The sequence below is a fragment of the Fringilla coelebs genome (assembly GCF_963513975.1).
Source record: "Fringilla coelebs genome assembly, chromosome: 3".
Lineage (NCBI taxonomy): Eukaryota > Metazoa > Chordata > Aves > Passeriformes > Fringillidae > Fringilla > Fringilla coelebs.
This window is the reverse complement of record NC_140030.1, coordinates 108,536,394-108,557,645: the sequence shown is the minus strand read 5'-3', so window position 1 is coordinate 108,557,645 and position 21,252 is coordinate 108,536,394.

Genomic DNA, 21,252 nt, shown 5'->3' with positions numbered 1-21,252 from the left:
AATAAGGAATAAGCTCAGATCTTGTAGGCACAGGACAAGTGGCAAGGAAAAACAATGCTGTGGTAAGAAAGCACCATGTCAGAGCTCTGAAACATCTACCTGAGAGAAATGGTGCAAATGAAATGAAAGCAAATTGTAATGGGACTGCTGGCTGTAAAAAGAGAGGCAAAAAATTGAGTCATGACTTAGTGAAGTTTACTGCCTATGGCAGCAACAAAATAATAATATAGTCAATATATAAAGTCAAAATAGTGTCAAAGATTTGACTGTGAATGTGCCCTGAGGATCCCAGTGTGGTGGCAGAGCTGTGATGAAACACAGCCTGCAGCACTGAGATATACACAGAATATGGGTGAGAAACCAGGAAAAATAAAAGGCAACTTTGGAAAGACTTCAAATAATTGAGGGGAGGGGAGAGAGCCTGGATCCAAACACCCTAAAACTAATTGATACAGGGGAACTGAAGACCTAGAGGAGTAATCAAGGGCTTGCTTAGGCAACACACAGGGGAGATTTTCCCATGGAAGAGAAGTTGTAGGGTGGGTCACAATCAGTCAGCAGAGGATTAGATAACACACTCAGGGGAACCAGGCAGGGATAAAGTGATGCTAGGTGTGCAGGGTTGGATTTGAGGACCCACAAGGCCCTGTCCAGCTTAATCATCTACGATTCCATGCAGACAGCAGTGAAAGACCTCCATTGTCTCCCCGAGAACTAATTTTGCTAGGTATGGGCTTAGGTCACGTATTACAAATAGGTCTCTTTTATGTAGGACTCTGGTTTGGAGTTTGCAGTGATTGATGGATTCATTAAAACGTCATCACTGCAAGGGACAAGAATTTTTTGTTTAAAAATAAATAAATGACGACAGAAACAGCCAAAGAGCCTTCTGCTTCTTTTTTTTTTCCTGATCCTCCCTGCAGCTTAACATACTTCAGGAGACTAGTTGGTGGCAGAGAGAGGAGACAGGATAAGAAAGGATTAGCAAGGGATATCAGCATTTCTTAGATCTTTGGCTACCTGGTCATTCTTGAATTCTACCTCCCAGTATCTTTCACTTTGTTTTTCTGAATGTCATGCAAGCATCATTTTGGTGCCTAATAATACTTCCATTCTGATGTCCCATTCGGTCTGGAAAAGGCACTTGGCCAAATTCTCATATGGTTATAACTGAACTTTATTGTACAGATGTGAGCAGAGTTGCACTTGAAGATCCAGCCCACTGGATTGCTGCTTGTACAGCTGCACTGCCTTTTTCAAGCCAAATTAGTCGGTATAGAAAGATTTTCTCCACAGAATCTGGCTGTCATCCTTGTGACAGTATGTTATATTTTCAAGTAGATCCCATGGGCCAAATTAATTGTACTGCTCTACTGATGTCAGTCATGTTACCCCAAGTGTGAATTTGGCCCCATTGTTCTAAGGCTAATAGAGGAGGTTTTTTTGGTTTTTTGGGGGGGAGGGGTTAATGAAAGTGGATCATAAAATATTCTCAGATTTTCATCTGGTTTTGCTTATAATAATTATGCTTTCCCAGAGCTGAGTAGTAGAGAAAATATCCATATTCTCCAATGCCTGGTATAAACTGCAGTACTTGTTTGCTGCAGCCCAAGACATGGGCTAAGGACAGAAGTTGATGCACTTGCCCATGTCTCTACAGACATGGCAAAACCTCTTAAAATTTTCTGGCATATGTCAATGAAAACATTGATTGATTTTCAGTGGCCTTTTGTACTTTAGAAGAAACTCTCCTGGCAGCAAATGCATCAAGATAACATTAAATTCCACCCTTTGTTATGAATGGAGACAAAAGACATGTTCTCTTTAACTGGTTTCCATCTATTTGAAATAATATCTGAATGACTTACAGAATTAATGCTGCCAGAGAGAGCCAGCTTATTTCTGCTTGCAGCTTGCACCCAGTTAGGTCAGAGAAGATGTGGGCTGTGATTACATTAAAATTAGCTGAACCAGGCAGTTGTTGCAGGTGGCTCCTACTCCTGATCTAATAACATACCTGAGGGACAGTGCAGTTGGGACACCCCTGCTGTCATTTTGGAGAGAGGGGCTGGCTATCCCTGCCTGGCTACTGCTGGATTGCACTTGCTCTGTGTCATATCTGGGCCCAAATTTGTGTTGTATGAAATGCCAAGAATCAGAGTGATCTGGTTGGATTGTTGCATCACTGCTCAGTCCAGTTTTGAGGAACATCAATGGAAAAGTTTAAGTGGGTAGAGGGTACGTCCTGAAATGCCATATAAGGATTAGAAGGAACCTTTTAAATCATGAATTTATTTATAGCAAATCATAAGAGCTGGAGCTCTCCAATCCTCTCTAAACCCCTGGGATGCCTCACAAACTCTTGTTCACCAAACCTTTTGGTCAATTTGACATTGCAATGGATAAGCACTGAACAGGAGTACCCCTGATTGATATAAAGGCATTAGTCAAAGACCTTGACCTCCTGAATAAATCTTTAAAGAAAGAGGTGTGAAAATGAAGATGTGGCCCTGGTACTGCCTCACCAGTTTAGGAATCTGTCTCTGTGGGTGCATTTGAGGCTTCATCTGGGGCAACCAACACCAAGAGTCCACAAGAACTGCAAGGAGCTATGGATCCAAAGGAGCTCTTTCTCTCTGAGCTCAGCTTCCTCTGCCCTAACACCTCCTGCAGCATATCTGGCCCTCTGGATGTTTAATGAAGAATCAAGACCAGTTCTACATCAGTGGTGTTGAGAGTGGGAGTTATTCTTGAAAGAGGATTGCTGATATTGGATCAGCCCTAAAAGTAGTGGTGAAAGCTCTTCCCTGATTATGCAATTTTCTTCTCTTTCTGTTGTGAGTAGTGGTGGAAGAAAATGCAGAGATTGACCCTGTGCCCATGTAAACAGAGTATCTGTGAAAACCATACTTCTTGATGAAAGGAAAATAATATCCTGAGCAAACGGAGAGGAGGGACCCTGACAAAAAGAAAACAAAAAAAGACAAGAGGGATCTCTAACTCCTAGCAAAGCATCTTTTTTTCTTTTCTTTTTTTCTTTTCTTTTTTTCTTTTCTTCCTCCCCACCAGAAGAATGAGCTAAAGCAGCTGAATCTATGTGTTTTCTGAAAATTTATGGAGAGTCTCTTAAAGATGGCTCATTAGCCAAAACGCTCTCTCTTGCTGGATTTGTCCTAATTTGATATAAATGTTTAAGTACCCTTTTTCCTTCACAATTTAGGATTTTATTGCAGATAATTTTAATGTCAAAGACAGACTCAATTTTCAGTAGCATAAATTTCTCTCTGGTGTTTATGGGAGAAATGTCAGCTGGACATAGCTGGGCATGCTTCATGCTGTTTTTCAGAGCTCTATCTGCTGACTGCTGCTCCTCACTGCCTAGGAACTCCCTTTTTTGCTATCTGTTTATCTGCCTTCAGAGGCACTCTGTGACTTCAGTGCCACTCTCTGTCCCATTAAAATGGTCCCATGTATTAAAATACACAAGTGCAAAACAGGAGACAATTCCTTTTCTGTGGTAAAGTAGGCAAAATAATTTTAAAGGTAAGCTTTTAAAATTAGGTTGACAGAAAGTTAGAGAAACGTGTCTGCTGTCAAAGGCTTTCTCCTAGTGATGTCTCCATGCAGAAATAGAGTGTGCCTTTAAGGAAGCTGAGGACATCAGATTCAAAACCAGGACAGATTACTAATCCACAGGAACAAATATTATCCATTTCCATCCCGATCTGGCTGAAGCCAAGTGTTACAACATTGTGTACAAGCCTCAAGGATGAGATTTTTGTTCTTGTTTAGAGCACACTCTACTTTATATCAACATCTCTTGGGGACCTTCTCACCTGATAAGGTATATGGGAAATTATTCCAGAGAACTCCAAGTGAGCAAATGCTTCACTATTTTAGAAGGATGAAGGAGGTGACCTCTTTCCCCAAGGAAATACAGGCCAGTGAACCCGATGTCATTTCTGACAACTGCAAGAAAATCATGTGCACAAGAGAGCTAACATTAAGTTCAAGAGATTGTGGCATAAATGACACCAGTCATTATAGTTTTGATCATAAAAATAGTGGCACAGAATAATTTTTGCGGTACAAAGTAGTGTCACTATTAGTGACACTATAGTGGTACAAAATAATGTCACTACCCAAGGTGCAGCACACATTAAGGGAGTAAATTGATATAACAGAAAGGTAGAGGAGGGTATTTTTATCAAGGTCCTGCAATGATTTGTTCTTGCCCCCAGGCTATTCATTATTGTTATCAAGGATTTGGAAGAAAAAAAAAATAAATCAGCTGCTGGAAAAGTTGCAGATATGCCACGGTGGTAAATAAACAAGACAGGTCAGGTCTGTGAGGCAAACTGCAACACTTGGCAAAGTGGACTCCTCTGAACATGTGTTTTAAACCAGCAGATGCAAGATCATAGATCTGAGGACAAGGAGTGACTGTGACAGCCTTGGCCAGGTACAGGCTGTGGCTTTGTCAGTGCATGCACAAGAACAGATTAAATCCAATCCCAGACCTCCTAAAATCTGCTTCTGTTAAATCCCTGTATCCAGTTGTTCTCATTAGCCAGACCACTCTGTTCTCAACCACTGTGTAGACTTCAGTGAAAATTTGCCTGCTTAGGACAATTACTCCCCATTTTCCCACAAACTGGAAAAAGGCAGAAGTATCTGATTTTGAACTTGAAATTTAAATGTTTCTTCTCCCTCTGAAATGCCTTATCATCCTGAAGGTTGCCAGTTATCACACCAATTATCTACAAGAGAACAAGTTTTAGGGCAGCTCTGCCAATTTTAAGAGAAGAAACAAAGTTCTGTGGAAATCAAACCATCACTAAAGATCCAATGGAAAAATGGTGATGTTTGATTGGAAAGGGTCACTCTTGCATTCTTGAAGCTCATTAACCCTGCAAGACTGTGAAGTTGATATGGTTCTTCCTTTTAGCTAAGAAAGTATTTCTCAGGTATTCAAATGGTAAAAAATGCCAGGATTAAGTTATCTGTGTAAACTAAAGTAACTTTCCTTGTGAATGGGGATTAGAATAGCTTCTCATCACATGACTGCTTGATTTTCCCACAGATCCCCAACCTTAATTATTTGCCATTTGCATGACTAATTAATACAGGCTGCCAAGTTCTATGTGACATCTGAGAATGCAACACAATCTGTAAATCACAGGGATGCTCTTGGAAAGCATCCCATGGAGTCATCCCTGAGCAGGTAAACTGCCAACAATGAACATCAGCCAGCCCCACAGCTGGGCATATAGGACAGCTAGAGAGGCAGAGGGATCTCCTTACCCTCTTGGAATTCTCCAGAAGCACATTAACCACAGGAGAAGCTGGTGACAATCCAGCTATTTCTATGGAGGCTCTTGCTCGTTGGTACAAATACTGGAAAGATGTGTTGTCAAGCTCTAGAAAGAGGTAGCACACACTTACACACCTGCCCATGTTCCTCTCACTAGGAGCACTCCAGGATGGTTTTGATCTGAATGCTCATGTGATCAAAAAGCTGACACCCACCACCACACCCAGAGCAGGGCTGCAGTCTTTGCATTAATCAAATGCCATATTTTCCTCTCTGGAAAATTCTTGTGGCTGGTAATGCACAGCATTTGCCAGCCCTTCCTTGTTAAAAGATTCATGTCTTTCCAGCACTGGTGAACAGCATCCTTTTGCTGAGATTTTTGGTGAAGCTGGATTCCCTAAAGCTGCACATTCCTGCTGCAGCCTGTCCTTCCTTCTGGCCTGATGAGCACAAGCCAGCTGAGACCTGAATAAAAGCACAGCATTTTCACTGAAGGGACCTCCAGGGTCAACCAAACCTCTCGTAGATCCCGTGCGTGGCAGCAGAGTAAGGACAGAGGCACAAAGTGGCAGAGCTCAGCACCAGGGCACAGTGCTTGTCATGTGTGATGGTGACACATCCCTTTTTGCCTGGTTGCTTGGATTTCTTTCTGGTTTGGTGTGTTTATATTAATGTTAGGGGCTCTGTCAGGAAGGGGCAAGTGACAGAGCCTGACTGCTCCTGCCTGCTCCTTGTCCTTCCAGTTCCAACCTCCTGGGAGAGCCAAACTATCCACTTCTAAGTGGTGTCCAGGAATTAGAAGTGAAGGGGTTTTTTTTAATCAAAATACCTCAACGCCTTCATTTCTCAAGCAACTGGATTTGGGTTCCTAACCAAAGACTGTGTGGACTTTTTTCTTTTTTTTTTTTTTCATCTTCCAAGCAGATTTGCCCTGCTACGACTCTTGTCTTGCAAAGGCAGGAAGGCTCCTGGATTTCCTGTCTTTACCCAATGAACATCACTTAGCATCCAGCCAGAAGGCTTGATCAGGATGAAAACAATATTGAATTTTTGAGGTCTCATTTATTTAAGAGAGCAAAACGTCTTTCTTCTCAAAGTGCTCCTCTTTAGCTTTCATTTCCTGTGCACAGAGTAGCTTTGTCTTGAGTACAATAATTAAGTTGTTGACCTTCCTTAGAGGTCAAACATAGCTTCCCTTTAGAGAAAGATAAAAACAAGCAATAATAGATACTTTGACTGGTTTAAGATACTTGGGCTGTGTATCTGTGATTTTTCTGTAACTTCTGCTGGATATTTTTCTCAAGCTAATTCAGGGTGACATGCTGTTGATTCACTTATTTTGGTAAGAACATAGTATCTACTGGAGTTGTGTTTTCCCCATTCTTTAGGAGAAAAAAAAAATTCTATTGTAACTTCACCAAAGAGCATGAGGTAGCATGCATATGGTCTAATGTTAATGTTTAATGGGATTTTAAAATGGAGTTTTTACTCTATATTAGTGATTTTTTTTTCTCTCTAATCATCTGAGAATGTTTTTTCAAGATCAAAAATAAGAATGGAGAAACCCAGACATTTTCATGCATTATACCAGGCAAATTGCTGTTCTTTTCATATTGCTCTTTTTTTTTTATGTATGTCAGCATTCACATGTTCCTCCTTGTAAAATTGCACATTTCTAATCTTTATGGTTTTCTTTAATTCTTGTTTACTTGTTTTTAAGTATGGCTGCTAGTTTACATTCATGTTCCTAATAGTCTGATGTTACATTCCATATGGGATATGAGGAGATGCCAGCAGTTCAGCTCACAGGAGCTGTGCCTGTGTGCCTCAGTGAGGCACTGGGGTCATCAGATCAGTTTGAATAAGTATTAGCAGCAAGTTTGACTTGTTTGTTATAGAACTGTGAGATCTTCACAGCATGGAATTTGGGGGCTGGATCATGCTTTACAAAGTGGGCAAGACATAGAAATGACTGCAGGTGGAAGAAATCTGTAAATTCCAGTGATAGGAGGCTCTGTTGTTCATTTGTGCAAATGGCAGGAGATGCTGGAATTGTTAGACATGTGGGAGGAAGGAAGAGCAAACAGGCATCCACCTCCACTGCTGGAATAGGATGGGGCAGCCTTCACACTTTTGAATTATGAAATCTTCTTTTATAAACCCTCATACTCCCTGCACCTTTCTTATTCCTTCCAGAAGCTTTTGTCAGATTTCCTTTCTGGTGCAGGCCACAGAATAAAGTCTGAAAGGGCAAGCTGTAGAGCCATAAGGAAGCCCAAATGTACATGTGTTCTTGGAGGAAAGAGAACTCACTCCCATCACAGCTGAGACCAAAGTTCTCTCCATTTCTCGCTGTTGTTCCACTTCATAGCCATTAACGCATGAGCAATCCCCTCCTCATTCACCAAAACCCTGAAATTCATCACACTGTCCCACCATGGCACATTAAAGTCAAACATGCCTTAATGACAGGGGCGTTAAGTGGAAAAAAGTCAGGCCTGAGCAAAGCATCTTTTTTGTTTCTGAAGCAAAAGAGCAACGCTGGTATCTAATTTTGGACCCCAGGGAAATGCCTCAAACTGAAGTGGTCAGCACCACGTACAAACTTCGTGGGAGCCTGGTATTCCCCACTGCCAGCAGTCATCCAGACTGTGTGGGCACCCCTCAAAACCCCTAAGTAGAAGCTATGGTTGCAGTTCTTTCAACCATTTGAGGGCTTTGTAGGTAAATGTGGTCCAGCAGCATCAAAAGGCAGTTCTGTTTCTAATAAAGATTAAAAAATATTTTTGAACGACCCTCCTTGTTCCTTACTATTATACAGTATTAAAATATAAGAGTGCAGCCAAAGAGAATAGAAAACAAAGAGAAAAGCCTTTTAAAAAAATTCCACATTTTTATATCCTTTCCCTACTAACCCACCACAGAATTCAAGGGTGGGGGATTCGAGGGCTGAAAGAATCTTCATATGGTGCCAAAAATTCCCCACAGATCTCTCTGGTCCCTCAGCATTTGGCTATTTAAAGCAAACACATTGTGTTTTAGATGCTAGTGTAGATCCATTTTCCATATGAGGAGGTGGGATGTAATTAATTAGCTGTTCTTTTGATTTCTAAGCATCACATGCACATTTCATAAGGGCATGTACTCTTGACAGGCTGGAAAAAGGAAATAAAATACAAGTTGCACCAGTTAAGTCTTCCTGGTACAAATGATGGATCAGCAGGGGATTGCTACCAATGCTGATTGAGTCACGTGAGTGTTAATACAAACCTAGGGGGGGAAAAAATATCTGGATGAAATCACAGGAACAGAGGTCAAAGTGTTTATTTTAGTCATAATTGCACTGTTTTTACATCATGTCTTTGATCTGTAGGTTGAAAAGAGGCAAAGCACAGTAGAAGTAACCAAAGATAAACTTCTCTGTACAGCTTAAGAAAAGGAAGTCCATGGTCAGAGGTACACACACACACAAACATATAGGGCAGGGAGGTGAAGCCCAGGCTCCAGCATGCCAAAAGCTACAGTTCATTGCCATTTCAGCTAATGGAGTCTCTTCATTTCTGCATTTACTTTAACCTTTAGGTGGATCATGTACCAGTGAAAATCCCACGTAACAAAGCAGTCAGGAAAACCGAGGGAGAAACCTTTACATCTCTCATCCAATAAATAACAAATGTGCCAAACTGGAACAGACAGCTAACTCCTCCAGATCCTCCAGCAGCACAGAGGTCCAGCTGCTCTTGCTCCATGACCCTGCTGGCCACAGATGGACTTGGAGATCCCTCAGAGGGTCACCTCCAGACTGGGAGCCAAATTCACCTCAACAACAGCAATTGGATGTCTACAGGGAATTAACAAAACAAGCAAAATGAAGAAGCAGCCAAGTCCTCCGTGCCTGCTCTCGTACCAGGACTGCATTTACTCATCCACAGACCCAGGGAGCTGCAGCACCAAAAAGCAACTGGCCTGTGACCTCTTGGGTCAGGGGATGAACCAGAATAAACAAGCCCTAGAGTCCCAATTATCTCCCTCTACTTTTTTGCCTCTCTATTTTGTTTTCTAAAGCTAAGGAGCATCTCCTGACTGAAATGCTTGAAGACTGAGGACATAATGATACTCTTTAATTGCACAAGTCCTTTGTCATCTTTATCTCTGCCCAGAGGAGAGGAGGTTTGTAGAGGAGCTATGGCCTTTATGTGAGGTCTGCTGATGTAGAATAAACAGACTCTGTGGCTCAAATCCTTTCTCTTGGAAGTGCTCTCTTCTGCTGGAAGACCAAACGTGTTTAGGGCATCCAGTGGGTCCCTCCCTGTATATTTGGTGAAAATGCCTGGTCATTATTTTGTGACTGTTCTTTTCCTTACTGTTCCTATGTGCAGTTTTCCCCAGGGATGTCTGGAGGGTTTGATGCAGCTGATTCTCCCTCTCTGTAAGAGAAAAGGAAAAGGCAGGTTCCTTTGGAGGGCCTTTCAGTGCCAGAGCCTGCCACAGCTGCCCCAAAATGCTGAGCAATTCCCCTCTTGCTGAGCTCCAGGGAGGCTGAGAGAGCCCCACTGCAACCCTCCCTTCTTCCCACTGTCCCATGCACTGCTGCTCTGTGAATGGATGTAATTGCAAAAGTGAATCACACTTTAATGACAAATGCTTCCAAAACAAAGCCATAAAGTTCTTGACTCAGTTATTAACTTTAAATGAATTGTTTAGGTTGTTTCCTCCCACACACCCCACCCCCATTAACTTATTCTTGAGGGGAATGTATTTATGGAGCCATGTGCTTCTCACATGGTTCAGGCTAAAAATAGCTTTAGAAACTCATTCCAGCTAAAACTTAATTTAAAATCCAGTTTGTCAGCCTAACACATTGGTCTTTCAGCCTGCTTTCTTTATTTGTAATGATAGCCTTGACCAGCCTTTTGAGTGCTGGTCATTTCCTATACTGTTCCTCTGTTAAGTAATATAGAAATAAACACATTGCTGAGCTCAAGGAAACCCCCAAATGACATACAAAATTTATTTTCTCTGCATGGCCTGGACTTCCACTTGGGCAACAAGCAAACTTACTCTCATAAATGCACATGTGCACTGTGGAGACATCAGCTCAGGTTTCTTGCTTGGTTTGGGTGTTTTTGGGGGGAAAAGAGCCTTTTCAGTCATTGCAAGTCCATTGTCTAAGCACTGAATTGTTTTTTCTTTTTTTGTCAGCAATCAGCAAATCAGATGCTTCAAAATGTCTGCACCCTCATGGGTCAAATCCTTCTTCTGTTTATTTCAGTATGAGTTTTGTCACTCATTTTAAAGCAGAGACTGTAGCCCATAATAGACAATTACACAATTCCTGGATGAAAGGGATGTTTTCTCCTTGCCCTAGATAATTAAGGCCAATGCAGAATCTTTCCATTCCCATCAGTAGTTGGGTTTTTTTTTTTAATTGCTCCTGAGATGACTGTGTCCTGAGCTCCAAGGGTTGAAATCCTTTAGGAAAGAGATTTTCAGCCTGCAGTTTATGAATCTGTGGGGCAGCAAAAGGCAGCTGAAGAAAGAAAAAGTAAAGTCAGTGGGCTCAGGAACTGCACAGGGATCCCTGTGAAACAAATGCAGCATTCCACACTAAAAAGCAGATGGAACACCACTGATTTTGCTAATATTATGCTATACAAGGGAGAGATTTTGGTCCCACAGGAATGTTTAGATTTGCTGAGAAATTTTTTTGTTCTTCTGGTTTCAACAATTTTCTGTCTGAATCCCACTACTCATTTCTGCAGTGTTAGGCATTATTGATTTAAAAGCATGGTCCTTTTTGCTTCCAGAGTTCATGTCACCTAATGATGCTGCATTCCCTTTGTCCAATAGGATGGAAGAGGTCATTTCTCTCTGTGCAAACCAGTTGTTGTTTTGCTTTCAATCCACTTGGATGTCTGCTCCCTTCCTTCCTTTCTGCCTAGGTCCCTCTCCAGAGGGGAAAGTTCCTCCTTTCCTTCAGCTTTGTTGAGCTTTGTCCCTTTTGGGTTGCCTGCTAAATTTAGCAATCACTTCTTAGGTTTATACATACACAGATGTGTGTGTGAATTTTTCTGATTAGTCTACTTTTTTTTTTAAATGTACTGTTTAAATAATTTTCAGTCAGTGGCAGAATTTTCAGCCCTGGTTGCAGAATTTTCAGCCCTGGTTGTTCAGTTCATGTCATCAGCTCTGGCAGGAGTCTCTCTGCAAGCCCAGGTAACCATTGTCTGGGATTTTGCTGAAACCATCAAAGAATGTCAGTGGGCTGGAGATGTTTTAAATATCTTTTTATGTTATCCTTGCAAGTCCTCCATTTCTTTAAGGATTGTATCAGCTATTTGATTTGATACTGGTTTCTACAAGGAGATGCCACTACAGATATAACCACTGCTCCACACAAACCAGAACTGTCTGTAGTCCTACTGCTTCTGAGAGCATTGCCATGTGTTTACTAGAGACAGAATTAAAGCTGCCATCCTTAACTCATTTGCAATGATAATGTAGGTTTGATAACCACGAGAAGGAGACAAATCAGAAATTTAAACATTTACAGATTCATTTTGCCCCCAAGATGGTGTCCAGTTATAATCAGTTTTTCAGGCAGTCATATAAACAAACTTAGGTGAGTTTGCTTGGGATTCTCAGGGCAGGTTGCAGGCTCAGCACCTTTAACCATTGCTATTTTTCTTTCTGACTCTACAATCAGCAGCTTGAATTTCACACCCATCCAACTGATCTCTTCACACCTAATGTCTCTAATTGCATTTTTAAGCAGGAATGACCATGCCTTCCAGTCCTTTTACATCCTGCATCTGGTTTACACACACATTTTCTATTCCAGTTGGAGGGTATGGGTTTTTTTAGTAGAAACTAAAGTTTGTTAGTGAAATCCCCAATGAAAGGGAAGTTGACAGCAAAAGGTGCTTTATGCTGGTATTGATTATTCCTGCAAATTGGAAAGCAATTTGTTTGCATCATCCCTACCTGCAGGGAGGGGGCAGCTACACCCCAGTCATACCAGTTTCAAACTGGAAGAGTTAAGCTGATGTGGAGCATTTGGGAGTTAAAAAGGCAAAAATCAGATTTCAAGCATGTGAGTAAATGCATGCCAAAACCCAGCATTTAACATGAAATTATGGAAGGGGCACAACACTGGCTACAAAAGGCAGGAAATTCAGAGTTAGCACCTGTGGACCATCACCTTCTGTGTGCTGGAGCTGCAGCTCTGTGACACGTTTGGGGTTCACACAGCTCAGATTCTGCAGCCTCCTCCCAGGGGTGGCCTCAGACCCTGGGTGCTGAGCAGCATCAAATGCCACAGCAGTGACCCTCCCAAATGCAGCTTTCAGGCCTCTTGGTTGAAGCTGGAGTGCTGAAGAGCTGGGAGTGAAAATCTGCAGCTCCCAGGGTTTGCCTTCTGCTCTGGAGCCCCTTTGGCTCCATGATTTCCTCTATGCACATCATCCTTGGCAATGCCCGTTTAGAAACCATCCCACCCGTTCAGTACACTTCAGCAGCTCAGAGTTTGAAGGTTTTAAGAGGAATAAAAAAAGCAGTGGTGATGTTCATGGTGAGAGCAGAACAGCAGATTAGAGTCCAGGCTCTGACTCCCACAGCCCCTCCAGGGATTGAACACACAGCCAAAATCTTGAGTGGGACCAAAGTGGGCACAGCTCCAGGGGATCAGAGGCAGGTAGGGATGGGAGGATGAACCCTGGCTTGCTGCTTGGGATTTGGAAAGCCAGGCCACCACCACATCCACAGAAATCAAAGGACAGCAAGAGGGAGACAAAGTTCTGCTCTCTTTGAAATGAAGAGCTGCCAAAATGTTCTTGTCAGGGATTTTTTTTTTCCCTCTTGCTTTGGGCAGGCAGAGCTGGGCTGCAGCCAAGCAGCTCAGGACCTCACTGGCACCCAGGGACCAAAACAGAAAGTGCAAAAATGGGTGTGTGTGTTTAGGGGAGCTCTGTAAACACAGCCCCTGCACACAAACTGTTCAGCATTTGGAGTTTTTGCTTTGGCATCTCTTTAGTTCCTTTAATGAAACTACTGGCAATGAGGTAGTCAGTTGTTTCCCTTTGGGTCGAATTTCTAAAAAGCATAATTTCAGCAATTTTTCTCTGTTCTTACACACACACACACAGAAATTGCTTTAGACAGGAAGAAATTGCTTTAGACAGGAAGAATTTTCTAAATTGAGTTAGACTTGAATCAAATAATTGAAAACCTATTTTTAAAAAGCACTGTGGTACTTTGCATTCTTAAAAAAAAAATTCTTGTATTCCCAATTGTTTTTCAGTAAACTTTCATCGGTCTGTTTAAAGTTCTGCAAGTGTGAATATTCAAATTTCAAACATCTGGCTTCAAAATCGAGCATTTCAGAAGTACTACATCCCTCCTTACTGCAGCATTGTCAGTAAACTTCAGCAAAGACCAACTCTTTTCTTTGCCAAGGGGCTGCTCCTGCATTATTCACTCAAATAGGCTTTTTTTTCCCTATTGACTGGAATGGGAGCAGAATCCATCCTGAAATAGCAGCCCCCCTGGTTTAATCCATGACAAGAGACAAACAAACAGACCCTTTGAAATGAGTTTCATCTTTTGTGTCCCGTTTGTTCTCTGATGCAGGTGTCAATTGGATCTTTTCCTGTCTGGCTGTGGTTGAAAAGCAACACGTTGTAGTTAAACCCACTTGTAAATTGTAGCATTTTACAGAAGAACTCCCTCGGGGATCTACTAAAAAGCTACTTGAGTTGAAGAACCAGAAGTCAAAAAAGGGTTAATTTGCTTTCCCTTTCTCATTCTGTTTCAAGTAGTTTCTTGTTTAAAAAAGATCTCTCTACTTATGTGTCTCATAGTGTATTTATCTCCATATACAGTAAAAAGATTCTTCATACACTGGGTCTGATCCTGCCTGCACTGAGGTTCATTTATTTGTAAATCATGGAAAAGAATTTCCTTTTATAGTGGGCCCAGCCACAAATTTCCTATTTTCTTGAGCCAACAATCTTATCAACAACCTGCTTTGTGGATCTAGGGCTAGAAACTGCCTCAGAGCTTTTAATCTTGTGAAAAGGTGACTCTGGAACTGAAGCTGCAAGAAGCTGACCCAATGCTCTGCCAGCTGGACAGACTGGTTGGCTATCCAGAAAAAAAACACCAGCAGCTTCAGCAGCAACCATGAGCCCACACATGATGTCACATTGGGAAAAAATGGCTTTATGCATCAGAAAATGCACTGGAAATGTATAAACTGCCATGTGCTAGAACTGCACAAAATGAGCAATTTATAAAGGCTCGACCAGAGGGGGCTGTGCTGTTTGCAGTGATGTGTGCCCCTCTTCTGCACCTCCTGTGAGGATTTGTGCAGCACTGCATCACCTCCTGGAGCCAATTCCAGCTGCACAGGGATGTCACTAATGCACAGAGAAGAAAAACCTTCGTTGCTCAGCAGCAGCAAGTGACTGTCTCTGTCAGCAAGGTGGAGCTGCAGGTATTGCTCCTTCCATCCCGCTGTGTTTCACACTTGCTGCTGTCTTCAGAGGAGTGAAAATCTCCTCCAGCCGGGCCAGGTGCCTCGAATAAACACCTGCTTTGATCTGCAGCCACTGCCTCAGTGCAGGTACCAAGGGCAGCACCTTCAAACCATTCTCCCTCCTCCCTCCCCAGGAGCCTCCAGCCCCAGCACTGCCCAGGACATCTGCTCTGGCAGGACCAGCAGAGATGTTTGTGCCATTGCCCCAGCCCCTGGTGAGTGCCTGTGCTCGCTGCCTGCTCTTTGCTGGCAGGCAGCAATCAGCTTTGGCTCTCTGGAGCTTCCTGCAGCCTCTCCCTGCGCTCTGACCCACTCAGGATTCCACCGTTCCGCTGTGGACAGCAGGTGAAGCTGTTGCTATCCAAAGGGAGCCTGAGAGCACCAGCAATGTGCACACATTTGTTTGCCAGACAGCAAAGTTGGTTTTCTTAGAATGAGAATGGTTTTCTTAGAATTAAATACTTCACATGAGAGGTCTCAGATCCTGTTTTCTTTCTCTGTTGCCTTATTTGACATAAAGTCATCCTCACACTCCCCAGTTATTCCTGTCCTCTCCTAGCTGGGCCATCCCCCAGGGAATCCCTCACTATTTAGTGTTGGGATTATTATTTGGAGATGGGCACTGCTGTGAGAAGCACTGCCCTAAGGGAGGGCACACAAACAGCCAGCCCTGCTGGAAGGAGCACCTAACCCAGCTGCCCACCCTTAGTCCAGCAGGAATTCATTGGACACCTTAATAAAAAGCATGAAACACACTTGCTAAGTTTAAATTATTTCTTCACCTGCTCTAGTAACTCTGAGCCTACTCTTGGTGCTTCCTTACAGGCAAACATCTGTACTGGGCACCTTGTCCCAGACCCTACAGAACAAAGATTTACCTCCCATAATTTCAGACAAATGTGTGTTCTAAAGAGCAGTCACAGATCATGCAGATGTCTCTGCAGGGAATACAGCATTTGTCATCAGGCTCTGATTTGCTGTACCCATGGCCCTCAGAGAAAGAGGCAAATGGCAGGGAAAGAACCTGCCCTCACTCTCCATGGTTCTGCCACCTCTGCTGAAACAGGATTGTGGCATTTCTCCTCCTACATCGGCTTGTGGTGGGCAGGGCTTATCTGGAAACTTCTGCTTTATAGAAGAGAGTGTTTATCATTAGTACTGCTAAAGCACTGGCTCAAAATTGGCCTGAGAAACTTTAGTGTCAATTCAGCACTTCAGTGTTTAATTACTGGAGGATTAAAATATGTAGGTTTCAAAACCAGATGCCTCACTGATGTGGCATAATTCTGACTTGACAAAGCACTGCACAAAGATATTAGGAAACACACAAGTGTTGGCTACCAAGCAGAGGAGCTGACTGAGCAAAACCAATAAAATTAAATTAATCCCCTTGATTTCCTTTCCAGAAGCTACAACTGGACCAGGCAGATCCCTACCTGTGCCAGGGCAGCACCTCACCAACAGGAGTTCAATCCCTCTGCACAGGCTGTGCTTGCTACAGGTGTGTTAAATCACCCAGGTGAAGCAAGGTGACACTTAAAACCTCAAATAATTCAGAAATGAGCTCTATTTTCTTCACCTCTGGGAATGAAGGCCTTCCTGCCTTGGACACAGGTAAACACTTCTTTTAGGAGACAAGCTTTCATCTCATCTCACCCACCATCACAGGATTTGCTGTGAAATCCTCCTTTCCCTTTCCTGCTGCAGAGCTGTCCTTCAGCCTGAATTAGCCTTATGCTTCTATTATTATTATTATTACTATTATTATTATTATTATTATTATTATTATTATTATTATTATTATTATTATTATTATTATTATTATTATTATTATCATCATCATCATCATCATCATCATCATTATCATTATTGTTGTTGTTGTTGTTATCATTATTATTGTCCCTATTTTTATTAAGTTTCTGATCTCCAGAGTCACAAAAGCAGCCTTGAAAAAAGCCAATTGCAAGCCAATAATTTGGTATTTTCTCTGCAGAAGTGAAGAGTTGAAAACCATAGGTGCAGAAGGTATGAATTGCTCTGTTTCTTTCTTTTTTTTTTAAACTCTCAAAAATGCTGGCTGCTACACTGCTGGACATAGGATAAGACCTGTCAGAAGCAATCAAGAAATTCAAGCCTTAGTCAAACAATACCTTAGGGCAATTTACATCTTTTTCAGCTGTCAGCTATGCCAGGAACACCTCCTTCCTCTGTATTCAGCACCCACCAGACCTGTTTGGGTGCTGCTGTGCAGCCACAGCCAGCCTGTGTACACACAGGGTGAGCTGCAGCCTTATTTATTTCATGTAATAATTTGAATTTAGCAATAAATTTGGCTGAGTCAAGTTAGTGGATGCTGCCAAAACAGGGGGCTGCCTCCCTGCTCTGTGCCAGGGGGCCATCTCTGTCACATGGGTGACTGCTGCCAGAAAACCATCAGGAATGATGGCAAATCAAGCCAGAGTGGGAGCCTCTATTCTCTTTGAAACACTCAGCTCCACTGCACCAACCCAGGCACTTCTGCAGGGCTGAAAGGCTCTTCAGAGGAAAAGCATTTGCTGGTTTTGCTGTATTTCTGCAAAGAGGCAAATTTGCCTTGTGGCAAGCTCTGATGAAAGTCAGCAGAATTTGGAGTCTTTGGGCACTTCTGAAAAGCCCAGCCTGGCATGCTGGTTCCCACAGCTTGGCAAAGGCTCCAGCACAAAGATCTGCAGCATATTGAAAAGTGAAAATGTGGCAGAGTGTAAAATAAAGAGAATTTGGTATTAAGAAACCCAGCTAGCAGTTGGGAAACTGGACTGCAGCGTTGTTTCTGTTTTCTCCATTTCCATATTCCATAATCCAGACTTGTTATACATTTCCGGTTTGGCTTCAAGTTTTAATAAAGTGGCTGCTGAATTTCCAGCCTGTCACACAGGCACTGCAGAACTCAGAAATCTTGACCCCAGCTGGTGGCAAAATATGTAGACGGGAAGAAAAGCACCAGTCTAGGAGAAGCAGGAAAATTGAGAACTCTAAGCTAATCAGCTCTTTTAAAAAGAGGGTGGTTACTATTCAAGTAGTAATTTATTGAGATAAAGGAACCATGAGTCACAGAAAGACTTAGGTTGCCTGCAAGGGAATGTTATTCTTTTTTCTTTCCTTTTTTTTTTTTCTTTCTTTTTTTTTTTTTTTCTGTTTGAGAGAAGACACTTGTGTGTGCATTTGCAGCTTATGGTTAAGAGGTTGGGGCTAGAAAGCTAATCAGCCATTCTGTCTCCTATCTGCTGATCTGCTGGCCTTGGGGGAAGGGGAATGTGGGCAAACAGGCATTAAATTCCACTGGCAGGCGACGGGAAGGTATTCCTTGATAAGCAGCATCCAAGATGATGAGCCATAAAGCAAAGCCCCTGTGAGGAAGCAGGGGAAGAGGTAAGGAAAGCTTTAAGCATCTGTCTCAACCCAGCCTTGCTCAATGCTTGCCAGAGCAGAGGTCACCACCAACAATAATAACCCTGGAGAAGCCAGACGTATGCTTTCCATTCACCAATAATCTACAAAGCATCTTAGGGTGAAATCCTGGCTCCTCTGAAGTCAATGGGAGCTTTGCCAACGACTTCAGTGGAGCCAGGTTTTCATCCCTGATAAATTTAAAGCAACCCCTAGGCTTAAAGATGAAACGACGGCGTCCTGGGAGCGGGTGCAGGCTGAGGAGCAGCAATGCTTCCCTGAAAAGCTGTCAGATCTCACAGACAGGATGCCTTCACAGTCCTGGAGCAATGCCAGGGTGGACAGTGAAGGGGTAAAGTGGACAATCAGGTAAACAGCAATAATTTTTAACTGCTGGGACTGCTTCAGTATAGGAAGTCTTGGTACTGTGACATAAAACCCAGTGGTCCTTCTCACTTCTGAGATAAAGCATATAGAGTGAGTTATGTTGGTTTATATTTTATCATACTGATTTTTTTTTCTCTCCCCTTCTTATCCAGTGATTTTCATGTTGGCCTTGTAGGTTGTCACCTGGTGGCACTCATCCAAAGTGAGAATTTTTTACATTTGACCAGGTACAATGAATAAAACAAACCAAAATGTTCATTTCAGTCCCTAGGAGCAGCCAGCCTCTGCGGTGTGCTGTGTCTCAGGCAATACTTGGGTTTTCAGGACTCAACACCAAGTGCAGGTGCCTGCCCAGAGGGGCTGGCCCCAGGCAGCGTGGTGGACAGTGCATGGGTGATAAGCTGTGATGGATACAGCAGGAGACAGGAGCATCACCATCACGACATGTCAGCAAGGACACCACAAATTCAGCCCTGGACAAAGTTTGTTGGCCTGGAGCACTGAAGGGGGTACAGTGGCATTTTTGTTGGCAGGCTGGTGCAAGGGAGACCCTGGGTCCTTCCTCTGGCAGTGTCACAGCTGCAGCCAACAGGCTCCTGAAACACCTCCCAGGAGGGAGCCCTCACCCCGTGGTGGAGGCTGCAACACGGACAGCCACTACTCGCTCTGGAAGCTGCACAATGAGGAACATGGGAGCTGTGAGGAGTGGGAGAGGCAGAGGACCTCCCAAAGCTTCCTGAGTGCCATACATGAGCTGGGCTGCACCTCCTGACCAGGCACTATGGTGCTCCTCAAAGAGCTTGGGCTCTTTTCCCAATGGCTCTTGCTATTTTCCCTGGCACTGGCAGGAAGCTGGGAGCGCACAGGAGCTGAGTCTGCCTTTATCACGGGAGGGAAGAGAAACAGAAGGTAAAAGCTGGAGGTGGGGGGGTGAGGTGTGAGCTGTGAACCTTTCCAGGGAAGTACCACAGGAACACACCTCTCTGATCCCAGCACCACTGTCAGACCCACTTGCTGACCCACCTCCCTGCTGAGTGCCCACAACCACATCCCAGGAGCAGTATCCCCCTCAGGCTATGGTCTCCTCCTGGTGAGCCCAACTTCCAGGGAGTGAATGGTGGCTGCTTGAGCAAGTGGCTGCTTTTCCCAGCTGGGAAAAGAGAGCTTTCCCCTTTGCTTTTAAATCCATCTCCATCTCCCCTGCAGATCTCGATTCAGCTGTCTGGACTCATGGATGAAGCCATCTGCTGACTGCAGAGTGCGAATGTAAAGGGGCATCTCCAGAGCATTGTGTGCCCACTCCTGCCTCGCTGCCCCAGACAGCAGTGCCATTCCCAAGTGCCACTTTTACCCCAATTTTTTCCAGTGGGAAGAGGCTTTGGCTCCTCACTGCAGCCCGCCTGCAGCTGCGAGCAGCCCTGCTCTGTCCCTCCCTGGCTCTGCGCAACAGCTCAGTGCGTCGATGTGCCACGAGGAGATGCACACCAGTACGGGCCCATCTCATCTGGATTAAAGATGTCTTTGGGCTCAGTTTCATAAGGCAAGGGAGAGCTTGCATTACCCAGAGCTCGGCGGCAGAGCCATGTGTGTGTTTCAGAGCAGACTGTCACTCAGGCTGTTTCGCATTAGGAGCCTTCAGCCTCGCTCTGCCTGTCGGCTGGCGCTATGAAGCTCTGAAATGCAGAACTCATGCGCCAAGTTTCCACTTTTCTTCAACAGCCACTAGGTATGGTCGGACTTTGGCAAACCTGGAGGACACTTGTGCCTCTTGGCTGCCGAGCCTGCCTCCTGTAGCTGCCCTGCTTCTGCTCGCTGCCACCAGGATGGCAGCAAGGGTGGCAGGAGGAGAGCCGAGGCCGAGCGATGACATCCGAAGCACAATCAGTGTTTTTATCTTCTCAGTGTTTTGATTAGCCCAAGGAATGTTTGGGTTAAAAAAAAAAAACAAAAAAACCCCACATTTTTAAAAAGCCATGTGACAGTCCCACAGGCTGTTATGGCTTTATGCAGTATTGAATAGCTCTGTATGATCCAAGAGTATCGGGGCCATACCGGGTAATTTTCAACAAGTGATGTCACGGGATGGGAGCTGTACCTCTGACACACTCAGGGCAGACCCATGGGAGTCCCTACCCTGCACAATCATCTGTGCTGATCATTCCTACTGCACTGCTAATATGGACTATGTTTGTGGATTTAAAAACCCTTAAATCTGAAGGTTTGGGGCTTGTGGCTTTTGGTCACATCTTTAATGATACCCCAGTGCAATTATATTAACTATATTCTTGCCTGATTCCTGTGCAATCATTGACAGTGGTTACCACTGGAAGAGCACAAGACATCATTCTGACTCACTCACGACCACAACCTTCAGATGCTCCAAGACCTGCAAGAACCTCTGGGGAGCTCTGATTCTCCTCGTGCCCCAAAAGTGCCAGTTTTCCAGGGCACAGTGCAGGCTAAGGTTCCCATGATGTGCCTCGTCCCAGCTGGAGGAACATCTCACCCTTACCTTGCAGGAAACCCTGCTGAGGACACTGGTCTCCAGAAGAAAATGTTTCAGACTGGGGGATGCTTTTTCCCCAATTTA